At 40.6% G+C, this 17,265-nt stretch overlaps 1 pseudogene; it reads left to right on the top strand.

The window, feature by feature from the left end:
* Positions 1–16,847: 16,847 nt before the first annotated feature.
* LOC118606200 lies at positions 16,848–16,965 on the top strand (annotated as a pseudogene).
* The last annotated feature ends 300 nt before the right edge of the window (positions 16,966–17,265 follow it).

Raw genomic sequence — 17,265 nt, 5'->3', positions numbered from 1 at the left:
TCTGATACATGGTTTGTCTCTTCAAACTGTGTTTTTTCTTACCTTCTAGAATGACTTATAATTTACATTGAAAGTTGTACATGATATATCAGATAATAGAAACTGAAGTAAATAGGCCTAACGTGAGGTTTTACATTAACAACCTATGCGTTGGAGTGTGTTTAATGCATCATGGAGCTGTGGATGCCAGGAGCTTCAAATGCCTCTGGCGTTGTTGTTCCACCTCCTGTCCCCACAAACCTGGTGCCTGGGTTTCCCTAGGAAACCCTTTGCTAGTAGAGTCTGCGCCTTGCAGCTCTTTGACCTGTGCCCCACTGTGACTGTGCTGGGGCGCCATGGATGTGGCAGCAAAGAGTAGACGAGAGAACGTGTTCTGTAATCTTCCTGTTAGGTCTCATTCTTTTAGTGGCCTTATCTTTCTGGGCTTGACCTGCACAAGTGTGTCTTCCCTCACCTCCCGCCGCCTTAGATGAGACAGCAAGGCTAACGGGGGCCAGAGCCGGGTAATAGCCCTTCTACCTTTTGCTTAGATGGGTTAAGGTTCTGATAGTCTTTTTCCACTGCAAAGTAGGGTTTTGTTATAGGGAACATTCTTAGTGTATTTTAAAGTGTTTACTTTTCTCTTCCTCATGCAAGAATTATGAAGTGATTTTTTTTTTTTTTTTGGCTCTTCACAGTGAGAATCTGGTGGCTACCTGACGTGAAAACCCACAAAACTGTAGCCCACCCAAGAGTGCAGCCCGCTGGAGTGTTTCACTCTCAAGTTAGTCTGTAGAGGGCTTCCAGCAGTTCATCAAAATTAACATTTAAACATTCCTACACATTTGTGGCTCCAGGGCCTTCTGCTCTGGGGAAGCAGAATCCCAGCTATAATTCTCTGAATTCACCTGTCCAGATTTTGTGGTGGTGATTTGCCCTGCAACTTCAATTCTCTGTTAGCACAAAAAAAAGTTGTTGATTTTCAGTTTGTTCAGCTTTCGTCGTTGTCGTAAAGATGGCAGTGATGACTTTCAAGATTTTTCCATGTTTGAGCTAAAACCAGAAGACATTGGAAGAATGAGACAAGGAAGTAAATCAAAGTTAGACGCAGATTCAAAATTTTGATTTTTAGTCTCAAAAGGATTTTCAGCTGTGTCCTACTTTTATTTTTCTCTCATCAAATAAAGAAGGCTGTGAGCAAACAGCATAAGACTTTCCTGTTCAGCTATGGAGATGGTTAGACGTCAATTCACCTAATTTGAGGCAATTAAAAATCAGAGAAAACAGATTTTGCAGGCTTTCCTCAGACGTACCATGGAGAGAGAGAGAGAGAACTGTTCATGATACCTGTGTCGTAATATGTCTGGGTGTCTTAGCAGCTGGTCCGAGCGAGAAAACTTCCTGTTCTCCTTTGTTAGCATTTTTTAATTAAGACAGATTTATTTTTTAATTGCTAAGCCTTGGTCATTTGCTCTATTTTTCTCTATATATAGATGAGATACTTTTTTTCTGACCCGTTTGAGAGTTAGTTGTAGCCATCTTAATATTTTTGTATGAATCTCCAAAGACTAGAAATACTCCTGCATAACTACAATAATCACACTCAGGAAATTTAATGTAGATTCAATATGATCATCCAATATCCAGTTCATTTCAAATTCTCCTAGTTGTCTCTAAAAGGTCATTTATTGCAGTGTTTTGCTCCATTTTTGAATCAAATGTATTTAATTGGTATGTGTCTTTAGTCCTCTTCAATCTAGCATAATTGCCCAAACTTACGTTCCTCCCTCCCTACCTCCCTTCCTCCCTCTCTCTCTCTCTCTCTTTCTTTCCTTTTGGTGGTGGAGGGTTTTTTTATTTATTACATTAAATTTTTTTAAGAATTCAGAACATTTTTCTTTTCAGAGAGAGTGTCCCTAAGTTCAGATTTTTTCTGATGATTCTTTTAATGTTAAACATCTTGGGCAGAAATAATGCATTGTTTATGTTGTATCTTTTTAAGAAATCACTTCAGGGAACAGGACATCAGTTTTTTCCTCCATTGGTGACATTAAATTTGATTATTTAAAAATCTAGTGGTGTCTGTCAGATTTTTACATTGTAGAAGAATCATTTAAAATTTGAAATTAGTTAAGTACTTGGTGGGAAAACATTTTGAGATGTTGTGAATCTTTTGTTTCCCAACCTTCTTTCCCTCAATAGTTTAAACATCCGTTGATCCACTGAATCCATTGTTACTCTTTGGCTGTATAATAGTGGTAATTTTTTTTCTATGTTTATTACTTGGTATTTATCTATAAAATAGAGCTTTGTGGTCTCATACACACACATATACATCTTTATATATTTAAATATCAGTAAGTGTGTGTGTGTGTGTGTGTGTGTGTACGTACGTGTGTACGTGTGTACGTGTGTACGTATGTAGTGGACATTGGAGGGATTTGAAGCCCTTGGCACCTATAGCTACAGACTTTATCAGCATGCATTAACAGGCCCTTTATAATGAAGTCGATCATAATCCACTCCTGTAATTTTACATTTTCATACTCAGATATACTCTAATTTGGCTCGTGAGTATCCCTTAAAGCTTGCTCTTGCATCTTTTTGACAATCTTTGAATGAATTCTTATTTCCTATTACAATGAGATATTTCAGGTTTGCTTTGTTATTTCTATGGAAGATTTAGAACCAGCCATTTCTCAAAGAGCCTGAGTTCCTTTTAGGGGGAAAAGTATTTAAGTTTTGTTTTAATTTTTCAGTTACAGTTGACATTCAATATTATTATAACTTCAGGTGTACAGAGTAGTGGTTAGACGTTTGCATAACTTATGACGTGATCAAGGGGGAAATGTACTTAGAAATCAGGATCCGAGCCCGCTGCCGCTGGGGTGTGATTGGTCTTAGCCCCCTTCCGTGGACAGAGCTAGGAAATATTTTAAAATTATGAGTTTGTACTAATGTCTCTAATCCAGCACTACAATTCATCCTCCTCTTCCTGCATTCTATATTTGTATCTCGCTTCTCCTGTAGTGAGAACCAATACTATACAAATAAGAATAGAGATAAAGCATCAGTATAGTTACTCATTTGCTCAAATCTGTAATACACACATTAGTATTTTCAGAGTTTCTACATCAATATCACAACCAACAACAAATCTCCCAAATAAAGTTCAAAAGGGCTTTGCTGTCCTTTTTTGTGTTTAGAATAAATCTCAATGAGGGTATCAAGAGTAATGAATTCAAAGTTACTCGAACAAATCCTGTGTGGGCGTGTGTGTGTGTGTGTGTGTGTGTGTGTGTGTCCGTGTGTCCCCGTGTGTGTGAGTTTGATATCTATAAAGGTAAGATCATTTGTCTGTTTAAATTTAATTTTATCTTTCTTCTCATCCTTGTCAGTTTATTTTGATTGTTTCAACATGTAATACATTACCATAGAATCAAAGGCAAAGGTATGTAAAAAAAAGTGTACTCAGAAATATCCTACTTCCTTCCCCAGCTCTTATACACTATTCTAATCCAGCTCCTCTGGGTTATTAGTTAGGTAACTAATTTCATTACTTTCTGTTTTATTTCTCTTTCCTGTACTTTTTTTTTTTTACAAAGATAATGCACATTTTCTTATCCTATGCTTTTTATATTTTACAGAAAAGGTAAAATATGTGTAATCTGAAAGACATATATCTCGAAGATTACTCCATATTAGTTTATAAATATCCTCCTTGTTTATTTTTACAGTTCCATGTTCAACCACAATTTTAAGACTAGGCATTTAGTTCATTTCCAAGTATTTTGCTGTACAAATAATGCCTCAGTGAATAATCTTGCTCTTATGGGTTTTCGTTTTTGATATTTTTGCATAAGTTCCTAAACGTGAGATTGCTGGGTCAAAGGGTTGTCCAGCCCTTTTTCCTCCCCCTTTCACTAGACATGAATGTTTAAGCTCAATTTTGAAAGCGGATTTTTTTTTTTTGTATTATTGTGGGGTGGGGAGGAATATAAGAATATTTTGGTTATGCAAAATTGTCAAAGCTGAGGTCACGAGGAGTTAAATTCTTAAGTGTCATAAATAAAATGTTTAACTTACCTTTCGTAGAACTATATCAGGAGGCAGGCCTAAAACGGGGAGCAATGAGGAAACTAGATTTATTCTCATTCTGAACCTGAAAACAAAATTATGGGGCCCAGCAGGGTTGCCACACTGTCTACTCCACAGGTGCTATTCATGTGGAATGGAGCTTGAATAACATCCCCCCGGAGTTATGACGTATGACAGCCTTGGGAAGTCGATCTCCAGAGAGGCCTGTTAGATGATTGGGGCACTAAAGCAGGGGTATCACTAAGGACTGGAGAGGTTAGGAGCATCCGGACAACAGCAGCGAAGTCTGATTGGGAGCAACTGGATGAAGTCGACCCCATTCAACTCATAGTTCTTTGGCACATACTGTGTACAAAGCCCTGTAGAGTACAAAAGAAGTGCTCGGCGAGCACTTGGTAATCCTACAGACCGTAATGTTCGTTATTTTGGTCCGTGTTAACAAGCTTGTGGTTAGGTAATATTAGTACCCAATCACATAGGTGGGGAAGCTGAGATTCAGAGTATTTCTAATATGCCAGGTCAACCTGCTTTCACATTGCAGTTGAACTCCTTACCAGCCATGTGATCTGGGGTAACTGAAGTAAGTAGAGACTCAGTCTCCTCATCTATGAAAAGGGGACGACAATAGGGACATTGGCAACACGGGCTAGAGCAGCCTCGCGCATCAGCATCGGCATCCCCGGGGAAGATTTTAGAGATGTATGTTCTCAGGCCCCATCTCAGAACCAGAACCTCAGAGTTTGGGTCCACCGATTAGTGTTTTAAAGAGCCCTCCAGCTGATCCCGAAGCACAATGGAGGTGGAGAACCAGCGGTGTGAAGGTGAGAAGCATGGGCTCTGGAACCTGACTCCATGGTTTGAATCCTGGTGAAGTTCTACCTTTTAGCTGTATGACTTCAGTTACTTAATCTGTGTCTAGTTTTATTCATTTATAAGATGGAGATAATAACAGTACCGACCTCCTCAAGATTTTTATGTGTATTTAATGTACATAATAATGAGGATTTAAATAATAATGCCTGCCACGTAGCGAATTATGGTGAGTATTTTATAGCTGTTTGTTAAACAGAATAAAAATAATGGCCGTTGGGGGAATTTAGATAATACATGTATGTAACTTGGGCTTGGTGCATAGTCAGTGCTCAACAAATGTTAACAGTTGTTATTGTTAGCAACACTAATGTCATAATAGTGTTGTCATAATAACTTGTTCCGAAGTCCCAGAGCCAGTCAGGTGCGGCACTAGGCCTGGAATGAGCCGCATCCATCTCTCGCAGCCATGCTTTCACCATACGTTGCGCTGTGTCCCCCATGAGCAGAGGCTCTGCTTTCAAGGGGACATAAACATAAGCAGGCGGGCGTTACGAGAGAGACGGACAGATGCAGACAGAGCTGCAGGGGGGTGATGGCCTTGGAAGGAGGACATCAGTACAGAAGGAGTGGAGGGAGGAAGTCGATGACCTGCTGGGTCAAATTGAAAGGGACACATCGTTTCAGCTGGAAACACTGAAAACATTATTTCGAAATTGCCGAGCACATTCAATGGCTTCTATTGCTGTGCTAATGTGTTAATAATAATTCTGCACTTAGCATTCAAGTCCACTTAAATTTTAAAGAGTCATTTTATGGAAAGTTTTAATTAGCTCTGGATTGTAACTAACATTCCCCTTAAAACTGTTGTGGTGTTTGATTAGGTCTGGGTTCCAGCGGCTGGAGATTAGAGCTGGATTTTACTCAGTGCTCTTGCCTTTGGGTTCAAGGCAGTTCGTCTTGTCTGTGCCTCAGCATGAGCTTATGTAGCCAGTCATTTTGCCCACCAGAGATCAGACCTGAGTGTCCCCAAGTCCTCTGTGCAAAAGGAGAAGCGTAGCAGGGCCATTCAGGGGCGAAGGCTGGTCCGATCTCTGACTGCAGCCCCTGCCTCTTTCCTGCCTCAGCTGGCATTCCTCCTCCTACAGCCCGGATGCCCCGCCTGGTCTTCGGGACAGTCTCCTGAGGACAGCTGCGCTATCCAGTGTCTTACTGTCCCTTCACCTCTTGTCTAAAATCCCACCTAGGTGGGCAGGCCCTGCTCTGTTTTGCATCGTGGCACAGTGGGACCAACTCGAATAGGGTCCTGGTGGATCTAGGTTTGAAAACTGGCTTTGCCACATAGAAACTGTATACCTGAGGCTTATTCATCTCAGACTCAAGCTTTCTCACCCATAAAAGGGGGGGATACCTCACAGTGTTACTGTGAGGATTAGAGATTATCCAGTGGTTGGCACATAGTTAATATTCAAGAGGCAATATTTATCATCATCCAATCACTGCCAACCATTCTACCATCTGTTCTGCCTGTGTCTTTCTTGAATCACTTCCTGGTGTCTTTCCTTCGGCTCTTGAGGGAGTGGACATGGCTTGCTTTTTTGAAGTCCCTCATACCACTCTTCTACCTACTTGCCTCCTTGGTAGACAGATTTTCCTGTTGACTGGAAGACCCACAGCACGTGAGCACCCCTGATACTGATGGAATTGGGGTTTTTGCAGGTCACTCAGGCTTATGATGAGGGAGTATAAGATGGCTCTGTTGTGGCACTTAAGCAGAAAGAAAAATAACTGTGGTGGTGTGGACAGCTCGGGCACGAGGGCCGGTTGATGCAGTTCCTGTAGCTGTGTATTTGAGGGTCAGGGAGGCTCACAGGAAGTCGAGGGATTCTGAGGGGTGACACGAATCTCACTCACACCTGTGACAGGGCAGCAGGGAGCTGAGAGCCAAACAGAGTCACCAGCAGGGAAGGGCGTGGCTTCAGGCAGCCATCCTGCAAGGGGTCCCAGGGCTCCAGCTGGCAGAGTAGAGAGGGGAAAACCTGAAGAACAGAGCGGGGATGCAATGACCGTCCTTGAGTTTCTTCCCTACAGTGGGTCACTTCAGACCTCATGACTGTCTTCCTGCTTGTTCTGGCTGTGCGCCTCTTTGAAATGTGGCTGCGAATTCTTTGAGACCCAGAGCTCTGATTTGTTAGATTCTGAAATTTGGGCCCCTGCCCCGTGCCTAACCACAGTAGGGAAGCTAAGTGGAAACATGAAGAGAATGTGGCCTTTGGAATGACCCTGACCAGACTTTGAATCCAACCTCCAGCATCTATCGACCTATCGGACAGGTCACTTCGTGTCTTTGCCTCAGTTTCTTATCTGTGAAGTGGGCAAAATAAGGCTTATCTTTCAGGCATGAGGTTTCTCTGGTAAGGCACAGGTAGCATAGTGCCTGTTCGACGAATAATAGCTATTGGTGCTCCATCACATTGGTGGCTCTGGAAAGGTCTTGGCCTACACGATTCAGGTGAATTGTTCAGGGTATGAGAATAACCTCAAATGACGAAGTCTCTTCTTTTCTCCAGCTAATTCAGTCAACCATCGATAGCTGATTCAACCAGTTCTAATTCACCAATGGATAAATTGTCTTCATCATAGGCTTAACCATGCAGCTAAGCAGCTAATATGGTTTTAAGATAAATTGATTAACAAAGCCATTATTGGAGCTCGATAAATTAGATAAATTCAGAAGTCTTTAAGATCAACCAGCAGTCTAGAAATGACACTGGCAATATTCAGTTATTCAATTCATTTAGCAATATTTCAGCAAATTTTTACTGTGTGTCTCCTTTATGCATGCCAGGGCTGGGACGAGATCTCCTTTGTGAGAGCTGGATGTTAAGGGAATGCCAGCATAGGCGCAGTCAGTCTGAGCAGAATATAATCGGGAAGGGTGACTTCTGTGGGGTCAGAGCTAGAGCGGGAAGATTAAAGCCAGTGAGGAGGTGGAGACAAACTGAGAAAGGAATCAGAAGATAAAGCCAGGAAGCCACAGGGGGCGAGCAAAAGGTCCAGAAGTCATCCAAAGGGTCCAGAGGTCATCCCCACCTGCCAGAGGTGGGGACAGAGCAGAAACGGGAGCAGCGTAGATCCTATTGATCAGGCCAAGACCAGAGTCCATGTGTGTGGTGGTGGGTGGGCGAGGGCTGGGACTGGAATGTGCAAGAGTGAACACACAGCCTCTTGCGTGGCCGGCCGGGGAAAGGTACATCTGTGCACATGAGGTGAGTCAGTGTGATGTATAGGAACCAAACCTCTGACTTGTTAAAATCAACATAAAACGCTTCATTCTTAAGTCAACTGTTGGCTTTACAGCTGTGAGCCTACCATCCTTCTGCTGAGGATAGGTAACTGCACAGCCAAATGCATATGTTTCTGTTTTCCTTGATTTTAATTGTGGTCTCAGCACTGAGCCCATGCCATCTAAATTTACGGCACACCATATTTTCTGAGCAGGGCCATCTCACACGCTTGCTCGGCTTGCTAAGGTCAGTTCCCAGCACTAAATATGTGCCTCTTCCAATTAGCACAAAAGAGCTGTATGTAAGTTACTGGAAATCTCCACTCAGTGTTCAATTTATTGTCCAATTCAATTTGGGCTTATACTTTTTTCTAATAAACATATTATCAGTCTTTATGCAAATCCTGGTACCTCTGTTCCCTCTGGCAGCTATGGCTACAAACAGAGACAGAGTAGAAGATTGCATCTTCTCTAAAGGGTTTAAACAGGGCCTTGATTACCCCCCGTCTACCCTGTGCAAACATAGCTCAGGCAAGAAGTGTCTGAACCTCTGTGCATTTCTTCCCTCTTGTATAATCAGTTGACATTCTTCTATTTCAGTCCTCTAAATGGATTTGTTCTAAATGTTAGCTAACAGAGGCTATTTCACCAACCTAGGATCTTTATATCAGAATCTTTGCTTTCCTGAGAGGATCGTCTGCTATTTAAAGGAAAGAGTTTTTTGAGTGATGCCAAATTGTTCTGTCTTCAGCTCTGGAAAACCAAGCTCCAGAAAAGCTGTTGGTTTGAGGAAGTCCCAATAAAATTTCTGTGGAAAAATAAAAGTTTTCTCCAGCAATATGTCTCAGAATCCAATTGGTGCCTGAGTATGCTCTAAACTTCTTCTGATATTTGACTGCATTACAGCTGGTCGATCAGGGATTATATCTGCCCCTGAAATGCTGGTCGTACAGGCACACCTCGGAGACATTGCAGGTTCAGTTCCAGACCACTGCGGTAAAGCCAGTCATAATCTTTTTGCCTGGCAGAGTGTCTTGCCTTCAATTTGTAAAAAAATGCAACTTTTGCGAAGCGCAGTAGAGTGAAGCACAATAAGACCAGGAACGCCTGTTCTCAGGGAGCTGGTGGGACCCTAGGAGAAGATTTAGAGCTTTATGGAGCTTCTCTTTCTTTATATGATAGAGAATTTCACTTCTTGAATCCATTTTATTTATTTATTTTTTATTAGTAGTATCATTTATGCTTACAGCACCTGGTCTTCCTAAGTGGTCGCGCATCCAAGTGCTAACCGGGCCCAACCCTGCTAAGTTTCTGAGATCAGATGGGATTGGGTTTGTTCAGGGTGGCATGGTCATAGACCATGGACCATGGCTCCACTGAGGCACGAACCCAGGACCTTCTGCATGTAAAGCAGACATGCTAACAACTACACTATGGAACTACATCCACTTGACTCCATTTTAGAAGTACCTCCTGCAAAAGAAAGCTTTTCTAATAGGTCTGTTTTCCAGCTAATCTTGTTTACATTGGAACCAAAGCAAAGTTGGGGGTTAGGGGTGAAAGAGATCGTTAATTTGCAGGGAAATCAGTGTCTTTCCTATTTAGCTCTAGCTCTGAAGGTTACACAAGCCCAGAAGAAAGTTCCGTACAAGAACATTTGTATGTGCCCATCACAGATATTAGATGTCATCCATGAAGTCATAAATGCCACCTATTTACTATTCTGAAATGCAAGTGAACTTGCTCTTCTAAGGCAGCTATTATGGAGAGCTGGAGGAATAGAAAAACTTGGAATGGAATGTTTTCTTAGTGGTTCTGACTAGTGGATGGGCATTTGAAGTCCTCTGGCGTGCACCTTAACCCCTTTGCTTTGAGTTAGAAGGCCGTTCCTTGCACAAAGCATCTGTTGTTTCTTTTGTTACCTAATGATTTAAGTTGGCCCATGACTGTTCTCTCTCAATGGCTGAAAACCACTCTAACAGCACTGTTTCTCAGCTCATCTACTTTTCATTTAAATTCTTATAATGTATTTTTAGAACAAGTATATTTAGAAGTAGGTTTTTGACATTTTCAAATACTAGAATTTGGAGCATTTTTTTCTGTATCAAATGCACAATGGTAGAATGTACACTTAATTTCAAGAAGACTCATTAAAAGCTTCCATATTGATACATAATTATTAAGAGTCAAAGTGTTCAAGCCTCACAATTAAAATCCTCTGTTTGATGAACTTTTGAAATAAAATGCCATTATCATCTAAAACCTCAATCATCTATGATAATGAAGCTCTCAATTAATTCTTTTGTTTTTCACAAGGAGATTAATAATGCTAGTTTTTGTTTTTGTTTTTTTTAAGTATCAGCATCTGGAAGAGGCATACCATATACACCATATGTAACTAATCTCTTCCAAAGGGAACAAGGAACAGATTTAGGCATATGTTTTATGGGCAGCTAATATTTTTCTACAGTAATTGTTCATGCTAATTATCTTTGTTGAATTGACTATGTTTGTAATAAGTTGTTATCTTTATGATTATTGCTAGTTTGGGGAATTTTTTTGAGAAATAAATGATGGTTAGTCTAAATGACCTTGCACAGAGTTAGTGTTTTCAGATAAATGCCACATTAAGCCGATAACTGTGATCTGATCCTCATCCTTAATAGCTTCTGGTCTAGTTTCTGCTTTAGAAGTCTTGAACACTGAAGCTAAATCTTTTAGTGTTAAGAATACATTGGAACTTAATGGGTAAGTCCTTATTATGTTTATGTGAAATATTATCCTGGACATTATCATGACTTTAATTTTGGTGACCAATTGTGACACTAGTGATGGTGTTTGCTTGTTCCAAGGTAGCGATTCATAATGCAGGCCAAGGACAGATTGATACCTCATTTGTGTACAGGACCCATATAATAGCCTAAGGTGATATTTGATCATCTGTCTATATAAACTCAATGACTATAGTCTTTGTGATCAAGATCTTCCTTTATAATTTAAATTTATTTTTTTTTCTTATTTTGTTCTTGGTTGCAAAAATAACAAGGGAATAAGTGCTCAAGCTCCATCAGTCACTTATAGCCATTGAGAGAGGGAAATCATTTATAGAGAAAATTCACATAGCTAACAGTATATATTGATTACCTATTCAGCAGACCCTTATGTTCTCATCGAGGAAACAACTCATGACATAATCAAGTATAAATTAGATATAAGCTAAATGTCTGGCTCTACCATTAGCAAAATGAGCCTAGGATCCTAATATTTCTCAGGTCTGACTTTTCTCCCTTATGTATCACCACCACAGCAACATTCAGCAAATAGACGAGCCATTCATTATGCCAGACCCTGCAGAACACAGTTGTAAATAACACATCCATTTCCTGTGAGCAGTATTCTGAGGGATATCAAATAGGTAATGACAAACGAAAAGGTAATGACAATACAGGGTGGTGGTGTGGTTACTCCGTGGGAGACACAGTGAAATATCTGATCATAGAGAGGTACACTTAGCCTAGCAGGGGGAGATGGAAGACTGCCTGGTAGAAGTGACATCAAAATCGAGTTCTGAATGATGAACAGGAGTGAAGTGAGTGCTAGGTGAGCTGAGAAGGCTGCAAGGGCAGGGGAGGAGTCTAGAGAGTCTGCTCTGGGTTCTGGGCAGTGCAAACACATATATAAGTTCCAGAGGCCGAGCAGAGAAAAGCACGCTTCGAGCACAGTAATGGAAATGAGGTCAGTGTGGCTGGAACAGAAGGCGCAGGTAGGAGCCGAGGCCATAGAGCTGGAGGTTGGGCCGTTATGCTGATGGAAGAGGGTGGTAGGAGGGGAGCGATGCGATCAGATGTGCATTTTAGAAAACACACTGTCAGCGATGTGGACTGTGATCAAAGGAGAGCAGGAGAGGCCCATAAAACCCTGGAAGTATGATGCAGAACTAAGAACGGGGCCCAGTTTCCCATGTTCCTGCAAGCAGAAGCCCTTTTGGGAACCAAGTCAACAATTCAAGAGTGTTTTCAGTTATCCTGGAGGAATATCGTAACCTCCTTCCTACGAGAAAAATTCTGTTTGCCATAGCTTAAAAATCCTCAATTGGTAGTTCTCTGAGAGAAACTACTCAGTTTGCTAAAATTTAAATACCCACAGAGTAAAAACAAAAGCAGCCAATAAGGAATGTGTCATTGAAATTGAACAGAAGCTAGAGAAGTCCCATTTCTTGTTCTTTTTTATCTTTTCAAAAGCATGGCTCCACGGTAGTTTACCACATTATCATTCATCCTTTGTATCATTAAAATTTGGGAAAAATGCTTGAAACTATCATAGTGAGCCAAGCAACATGTAGAAACTAGAAACGCATTTGGGGAAATTAGAAAATAAAACCCTTAAGGAGAAAGATTCAGCATTTCATTAAACATAAAGATGATGCTAAAAAAGAAACAATTCTTCCTGACTTCGGGAGTTGTTGACTACTGAAATGTCATCATCAATTAGGCCCTTTTTGAGTGCTCTGTGGTGCAAAACCTGTTACTCTGACAGTCCCTGTCCTTAGAACACAGAGACCACTGATGTGAGCAGACAAAGCAAAGGCCAGTTTTGAGCCAAACATATATTCAAGCAGGTACCGGTTTTACAAATAAAGTCATTGGCCATTATTCATTCATTCATTCATTCATTCATTCATGCCAGTCCCCAGCATACACAAAGCAGGGGGTGTGGGGGAGGTGCCAGGAGAACAGGATGTGGGCCATGCTCACAGTAGGCTTAGTTACAGTTTGGTAGAAATGTTGAGTCATGGCCTTAAATGGCAAAAACAACATGGAATACAGTAAATATCAATAGAGACCATGCTTTCAGTAAAAGTGGGTGAGGTAAATGGTGGGGAGTAGTGAGTAGAAGGAGGAAGAAAGTTATAGCAGTTAACATTTTCCTGGACCAGATACTATATATTTAGTGTATATATGCCTTATCTTAAAAACTAGATTTTGTGGGGTAGAGATTATAATTACTCTTCATTTAATATGAGGGAACTAAGAGTTAGGAAGAGTCAAAAGTTTACTGGTCTTGAGACCTTGGCTGCTGTTAGCAGTGGAGATCACGGTGATACCTGTTGGACTTCACGGCACATCATTTTACTTGTAGTCTCCGCTGTAGTTGAGATCTCAGGGGGAGGAAGAGATTATGAGTTCAATTTCAGGATTTTGAAGACTTTACTAGGCCAAGGAACCACAGGAATTCTATTTATATTCTTCAAATAGTAAGACAGAAAGCCAGAGCATAGTGCAGATGAGTTATAGGGTCTCTTCTGGTGTGGCGCAGGATGAGCAGTGCAGATAATGGGGGCTCTGGGATTTTCAAAATGTCAAGGAGGCTTCTCAGAGGAGGTAGAGTTATAACTAGACCTTTGAAAATAGGACCTGGGCAAAAGGGAGAACAAGGGACTCCCAGGGAGGAAGAGAGCTGAGGAAATCAAACCAATCTTGCATCCACTGGAAGGGTAACACTGATTTCAGTTCAGATAACTGAATGAAGACCTCTCCGTATCAGCGTCTGACTTGAGGTGGGTGAGGAGACCAAGACCTGAAGGCCGTACACCAGAGAGGATCTGGGTTGTGGGGGTTGGGAGGCGACAGGATGTAGAGAAGCTGTCAGTGGCAGACAAAGAAAAGCTGAGCTGTCACCTTGGTCTCCACTTGCCTCTCCCCACTTTGGGTCTACATAGTGGCCATTTTCTTAGTTCGACAAATGCAGTTTTAAATCTCCCTCTTGCCCCACCTGACTTCCAGTCAGAATGTATTGCTAAGACCCTTTGAGACCCAATAAAATTTCAGAGAAGTTAGAGGAAAGAAGGTTGGCTGTTTCTCTCTCCCACATTTCAGATTTACCTACCTGGTCTATAGGTTTCCTCCCATCTCTGGTCAAAAACGTCAATGAACATGTTCAGTGTTGGAGAGCTTGGTTCCGTCTGAACGTGGCACACCCCAGTGACAGGGCAGAGGAGAGAGGGCCAGTTGTTGAAGGTAGAACTTAGGATTTGGAGACCCTGGGTACCTGGGTACATTCTGGACAATGAGTTCAATCACAGCTGGAACATAAGAACAGGTTTTTATGAATACTGGCATATCAAGAAATTTCTCTTGTTCTTTATCTGATTTATAGGAAAGCAGGTTGAAGGCAGGGTTGTGAGGAATGTCCTACACAAAGCAGGGAAGTGTGGACAGAAGGAAGAACACAAGTTAGGTTCTCTAAATAGCCCTCTATCCTCCATCTGAAGTTTGGCTCCGTGACATGTTGCTTGGATGTCATTGGCAGATGACCAGTAAATGCACTGAATTCTAAAGAGCTCAGCTCTGTCTGCAGTGGTGGTATCTCAGCTGAAATGCCCCCGGTGTTCACAGGTGGAGTATACTATTGAGGTTGAAGACCACCGACACATGCAATTTAGAAACACAGAATATATTCAGTAGGAGCATACTTCTCACCTCAGATGTGCTTTTCAAAAGACCTTGGGGCAGCAGAAAATTTCTTTAGTCTCTCATCTGAACTCCGGGATAGTGAGGAGGCTAACTTTGCTGTGAGTGGGTTTTTGTTGGGAAAGTGGGAATCTATGCTTTCTCTTGTTACTGCCTTTTGACATGTCAGATGTCTTCTTGGTCAATAAATTTGCTTTTTGAGACACCTTAGTGTCTCAAACGCCTTTCCTCCAGCCTTGCTGTCATTCTTTCACCGTGGTCAGTTTTGTACTCCCACTTGAGAGTAGTCTGACTCCATTCGTGACAAGAGGAGCTACAGTCTGGGCCAGTTTTCTGCAAGAACTGTCTCAGCTGGGTTGATACCCAACACATGACAACTGTGCAGTAATTCTGGTTGAATTAAATAAAATATTGCCCCAGGCGATGGGGGCAAAATTAAAAATAAAATCTCTCATATTAAACACTTAGGTGGATTCATGCTTTTATTATTCAAAAATTATAAAATATTTACCTGTGCCCAAGATATCTTGCAAAATCAGTCAATGGCACAGTTCTGTTCCTGAAGAGCCAATCGACTCTACAGAGTGAGTGTCCACAAAGGGCTGTATTTTGATGTGTTAGAGAAAAAAATCAACACAATTAGCAAAAGCAGCCAAGTGAGTGTTACCATGTTAGCTGTTATCTTTCTTCCAGTCTTCCTGAACAAGTCAGTGGAGGCTTAAGACAGAGCTCAAGATGGAGCAGTGATTAAGAGAGAAGGGAAAGAATGATGAAATACATTCAAGGATTGGGAGGAAATTACCAAGTCAGCTGTAAAAAAGATTAATTAATGTTATCCTGTCTAACGTAATCACTCCTCCTACCACTGTGAACTAAGAAATCAAATAAAATGTAAGTGAATAAAGTATAATCAAATCTATTTCTTTGAAATGTACTTTTTACAGGATTAATACAAATTCTTGAACCATCTCTTTATTGAAAAGAATCCACATATTCAGTAATTACTTTGGTAACACTGGAAAACTATTAAAATTTTCGAGTTAATTTTCTACCTCACATTATACACTAAAATCATTTCCAGATGAGCTAAAAATTCTTAAAGAAAAAGTACTTAAAATTAGTATGTTATAAATGGGGGACTGAGCTGGCCTTTCCAGTGTGACTGTGAAGAATGAACCCAGCAAAGAAGTGGAGAGGGAGGAGCCTGAACTGACTGCATTAAGTTATTACTAAAGCTTCTTCATACAGAAGTCACTAAGTAAAACTACAAGAAAATAATGAAAACAGAAAAAGATACTCTTGCAACATACGACAAAGGACAAATTTTGGGGGGAAATCATTTTTAAAAGAAAGCATTCAATTCCCCTAGTGATAATGTTAAAGCTGTAGTAAAACAGAAAATATTTTTAAAAATAATAATTCTAAGAAAAATAGAGTTCCAGTCCCTGTGCTGGGAAACAATCTTTCTGGGTCACAGTTTGGCAGCACATTTCAAATTTGGGTCTGTCTATCTTTTGACCTAGGAATCCCACACAGGAATTTATCCTATGAAATAATAAAAGATTAGAGTATAGCTAATGCCTACTGTACATTTACTATGTTTAAGGCTCTGTTGTGCCAAGCAATTTACCTACTTTACCCCAATTAATCTTCCCAACAGTCCTATGAGGCAGGGACTGTTATATACTATTCTCTGTTCATTTGAGCAAAGTATCACCCAACTAGCTGGTAATTAGAAAGTGAAATATTTGGTTCCTGTTAAGTATTGTTTTAATTATATAAAAAAACTTGAAGCAGCTTAAGATTCTAAGATAGGGAGTTGTTAAATTACATCACAGCTATACGATGGAATTCAGCCATCTCGACATTGAAAATAATGGTGTAGAATATTTTTAACATACACAGATCTCTATGATGTATTAAGTGCAAGAAATAGGTTATAAGGGAGGGTATACAATATGATCTCATTTTTGTTCAAAAATAGGTATCTATATACTTTCCTGTGTATATACAGATACAATTTTATAAGCCTCAATGTGGATTCATCAAAATATTAATAGAATTTATGTCTAGAGGGCAGGATTATGTATGGCATTTATATTCTTTTTGTTTTTTGGTTTTTCTACATTGAACATATTTTTACTTGTTTAATGTATAAGGTTGCTCCCCATCCTGAAGTCTTTTTAAAAAATAGACCAAAGTTAGTTTACAGTCATGCCACCCTGAACAAGCCTGATCCCATCTGATCTCAGAAACTAAGCAGGTTGAGCCTGGTTAGTACTTGGATGGGAGACCACCTAAGAAGACCAGATCCTGTAGGCATAAAAAATAAATAAGAGATTGTAAGCTGACAAGTTTCTTGCAATCTATGAGATCGATCAAGGGGGTTGCCTCGCCTAAAAAAAAAAAAATAGAACAAAGTCAGTTAATAGTCATTAATTTTTATCTCAAGTAAAAAGTAGAAGATTCAAGGGTATTGAGCTCAGTGGACAGCAAAATAGGTCCAAGAGAAATAGGTTTCAGTTGTACTTTATATTTTCTTGACTAGTGGTGAGTAAAAATTGAAGTTACATGGCAGAGGTAGATTATGGAGCTGCATGGCTTTGGAAGAGGTTCTCTGAA

The sequence above is a fragment of the Rousettus aegyptiacus genome, unplaced genomic scaffold (genome assembly GCF_014176215.1).
Source record: "Rousettus aegyptiacus isolate mRouAeg1 unplaced genomic scaffold, mRouAeg1.p scaffold_m13_p_7, whole genome shotgun sequence".
Taxonomy (NCBI): domain Eukaryota; kingdom Metazoa; phylum Chordata; class Mammalia; order Chiroptera; family Pteropodidae; genus Rousettus; species Rousettus aegyptiacus.
The sequence above is the reverse complement of the archived record's forward strand: the minus strand, read 5'-3'. Positions and strand labels throughout refer to the sequence as shown.